Below are 4143 nucleotides of genomic sequence, written 5' to 3' on the forward strand. Positions count from 1 at the left end.
TTAGAGCTGCATGGTCAGTATAAACAATAATGCGAGTACCACGCAAATAAGAATGGAATTTTTCAAGAGCAAAAACTATGGCTAGTAGCTCTTTCTCAGTAGTAGTATAATTCGCTTGGGCAACATCTAAAGTCCTAGAGGCATAATATATCACCCTAGGCAATTTATCAATTTTATGAGCAAGGACAGCCCCCAATGCATAATTTGATGCATCACAGATAAGCTCAAAAGGGGCTGTCTAGTCGGGTGCCTGGATGATGGGGGTGGTAGTTAGTGCTCTTTTGAGGCAATCAAAAGCCTCTTTGCATTTATCATTAAAGTCAAACTCCACCTCCTTTTGCAACAAGTTGGATAGTGGAAGGGCTACCTTGCTAAAATCTCTTATAAAGCGCTTTTAGAATCCTGCATGACCAAGAAAAGATCGCACCTCTCACACGCAAGAGGGGTAAGGCAATTGTGAAATAATAGAAATTTTTGCAGGATCTACTTCAATGCCCTTATTGGAAATAATGTAGCCTAAAACTATACCTTGCTCAACCATAAAATGACATTTTTCAAAATTTAGAACAAGGTTAGTTTCAATGCATCTATTCAAAACCTTTTCCAGACTATCCAAACAAACATCAAAAGAGGATCCATATACAGTGAAATCATCCATAAACACCTCTATGCAATTTTCTAAAAAATCACTGAAAATACTGATCATGCACCGCTGGAAGGTACCAGGGGCATTGCACAGGCCGAAAGGCATCCTTCTATAGGCAAAAGTGCCGAAGGGGCAGGTGAATGTGGTCTTTTCATGATCCTCAGGAGCAATAGTGATTTGCATATAACCAGAAAAACCATCAAGGAAAAAGTAGTGAGATTTACCTGCCAGGCGTTCAAGCATTTGGTCAATGAATGGCAGGGGAAAATGGTCTTTTTTGGTAACCTGGTTCAGCCTCCTATAGTCGATGCAGACTCTCCAACTGTTCTGCACCCGAGTAGGAATCAGCTCCTCCTTCCCATTTTTTATGATGGTGAGGCCGGTTTTCTTCGGGACTACCTGGACGGGACTCACCCATTGGCTGTCGGAGATAGGATAAATGATTCCAGCTTGCAAAAGCTTGGTTACCTCCTTCTTTACTACATCCAGAATCACCGGGTTGAGTCTTCTTTGTGGCTGTCTTACTAGTTTAGCCCCATCCTCTTAATTTATCCGATGCATACATGTCGATGAGCTAATACCAGGAATGCCTGCCAGGGTCCACCCTATAGCCTTCTTATGCTTCTTGAGAACTGATAACAACTTCTCCTCTTGCTCATCACCAAGGGAGGCAAATATAATTACTGGAAAACTTTTGCTATCATCCAAGTAAGCATATTTTAAATTTGATGGTAGAGGCTTCAATTCTGGTATGGGTGGCTGGATAGTGGTAGAAAGAGATGGTTTCTCAGCCTGTACCTCATAAAGAAAGTCAGAGGTATGTGTACTTCCTGAAACATGGTTAGTTCTATCTGACTCTAGAAAATCAATCTCAAGAGGTAAAACATCACCAGACATGTAATCAATATCAATTTCAGATTCACTCTGAGCATCAAATTCAGACATATGATCAAGTACAAATTTAGATTCAATGCATGAAGAGTGACAGGCATGCAGATTAGAATGAAGATCAGTCATGTATTCATCAGCAATATGGTCAATTATTTCAGCACGAGATACAGAAAGATCTTCAGATGGGTGTTTCATAGCATCAAGAATATTAAAATGAATTGTTATATCACCAAACTCCATAGATAGTGTGCCCGCGTAAACATCTATCTTAGTTCTAGCAGTTTTCATAAAAGGTCTGCCTAGAATGATGGGAAGTGATCCTTGAGAAAATCCTTCCTCCATATTCAAAATATAAAAATCAACAGGGAAAATCAGTTCACCAACTCTAACTAAGACATCCTCTATGAAACTAGCAGGATAGGCAACACTTCTATTAGCTAAATGAATCACCACATCAGTTGACTGCAAAGGACCAAGAGATAGAGAATTAAAAATAGACAAAGGCATAACACTAACAAAAGCTCCTAAATCTAGCATGGCATTGTCAAACTTATTGTTCCCTATAATACAAGGTATGCTGAATGTACCTGGATCTTTACATTTTTCAAGGATTTGGGGAACAGATTTACCAATCAATGCGGAGACATTTCTGCCCATACTAATTCTTTCACTTCCTTTAAGCTTCCGCTTATGAGTGCACAACTCTTTCAAGAATTTAGCATATGTTGGAATTTGCTTTATTGCATCCAACAGAGGTATGTTTACCTCTACTTTTCTAAATGTTTCCAAGATCTCCTTCTCTGCCTCTTCCATTTTTTTGTTGGAAATTGCTCTTGGAGGGAATGGAAGAGGGATATGCTGCTTCTGTAAATCAGAATTACCAGTGGAAGATTCACCTGCATAGAAATTTTTAGGTAACTTACTCTTTAAATTTTTGTCATCATCTTTTTCTGGAGTAGACTAAGGTTGGGCAGGTTCATTTGCGGATGAAGAAGATGCTACTGGTTGAGGTCCTTGACACTGCTTTCCTGACCTTAATGTAATGGCACTCACATTTTTGGAATTTTGGACAGATTGAAAAGGTAATCGGTCATAATTCTGGGACTGTTGTTGATTTAACTGTGTAGCCAATTGTCCCATCTGATTAGTTAAGCTCTGAATGGAGGCTCTGGTCTCTTGTTGAAAATGCATGTTTTGCATAGTCATTTGCCTCACAAGTTCTTCAAGGGAAGGTTGCGGAGGAGCCTCAACTGTTTTTTGTTTCTGGGGTTGTTGCTGTTGTTGTTGTTGCTGCTAGATTGGTGAAGGAACGTATGGTCTGCTTGGGCCAACAACATTCTAAAAATAAGGCTGTTGTTGTTGCTTCTATTGTGAAGGACTCAACCATCTAAGGTTGGGATGATTCCTCCACCCGGGATTGTACCTGTTGCTGGAGAGGTCATAATTGTTCTGTTGTGGCTGATTTGCTGCTGAGGTTGAAGAGGTCTATTGTAGATGTTTGACACATAAGCTTCAGGCTGTTCAATTGCTTCAGATTGTTGCACAGAAGGGCAAAGGTCTGTGTGGTGGTCGGCAGAGGAGCATAAACCACAGAGTCTGGCGACAGGTGAGATTTTTTATTCAAGCCCAGCTGGGTTACCAGGTTAACCAAGGCATCTAGTTTACCTTCAAGCTTCTTAGTCTCATCTGATGAAGATGAATTCGTGGCTACTTCATGCACTCCTCTAATGACAATAACATCATTTCGGGCACTAAATTGCTGGGAGTTGGAAGCCATCTTCTCAATTAAATTTTTGGCTTCAGCAGGGGTTATGTCTCCAAGGGCTCCACCACTGGCAGCATCTATCATACTTATCTCCATGTTACTGAGTCCTTCATAAAAATATTGGAGAAGAAGCTGCTCAGAAATCTGGTGGTGAGGGCAACTCGCACATAGTTTTTTAAATCTCTCCCAGTATTCATATAGGCTCTCTCCACTGAGTTGCCTAATGCCTGAAATATCTTTTCTGATGGTCGTGGTCCTAGAAGCAGGGAAAATGTTTTCTAAGAATGCTCTCTTGAGGTCATCCCAGCTCGTGATGGACCTTAAAGTGAGGTAATATAGTCAGTCCTTTGCCACTCCCTCTAAAGAATGAGGAAAAGCCTTAAAAAATATGTGATCCTCCTAGACATCTGGGGGTTTCATGGTGGAGCAGACAATAAGAAATTCTTTCAGATGTTTGTGCAGGTCTTCACCTGTAAGGCCATGAAACTTTGGAAGCAAATGAATCAGTCCAGTTTTAAGAACATATGGGACATCCTCATCTGGGTATTGGATGCACAAGCTTTCGTAGGTGAAATCAGGTGCAACCATTTCCCTTAGAGTCCTCTCACGGGGTGGAGGTTCTGCCATGTTCTCAGAATGTTCAAAACTATAATGCTCAAAATCAGGATGTTCAAAATTACCAACCACAGAATGCTCAGACTCACCAATAACAGCATGCTCAGGATGCTCAAAAGGTACAAAATGATGCCTAACTAATCTATGAAATGTCCTATCTATCTCAAGATCAAAGGGTTGTAAGTCAGATGGGTTGCCTCTAGTCATACACTACATTCAGCATGCA

At 40.7% G+C, this 4143-nt stretch overlaps 1 non-coding gene across 1 annotated transcript; it reads left to right on the forward strand.

Moving 5' to 3' along the window:
• The first annotated feature begins 3444 nt into the window (after nucleotides 1-3444).
• Nucleotides 3445-3551, forward strand: LOC113000826 (small nucleolar RNA R71). Its single transcript, XR_003266147.1, has one exon. It is a non-coding gene; the product is annotated as a small nucleolar RNA R71 (small nucleolar RNA).
• The last annotated feature ends 592 nt before the right edge of the window (nucleotides 3552-4143 follow it).

The sequence above is a fragment of the Glycine max genome, chromosome 20 (genome assembly GCF_000004515.6).
Source record: "Glycine max cultivar Williams 82 chromosome 20, Glycine_max_v4.0, whole genome shotgun sequence".
Classification (NCBI taxonomy): Eukaryota; Viridiplantae; Streptophyta; class Magnoliopsida; order Fabales; family Fabaceae; genus Glycine; species Glycine max.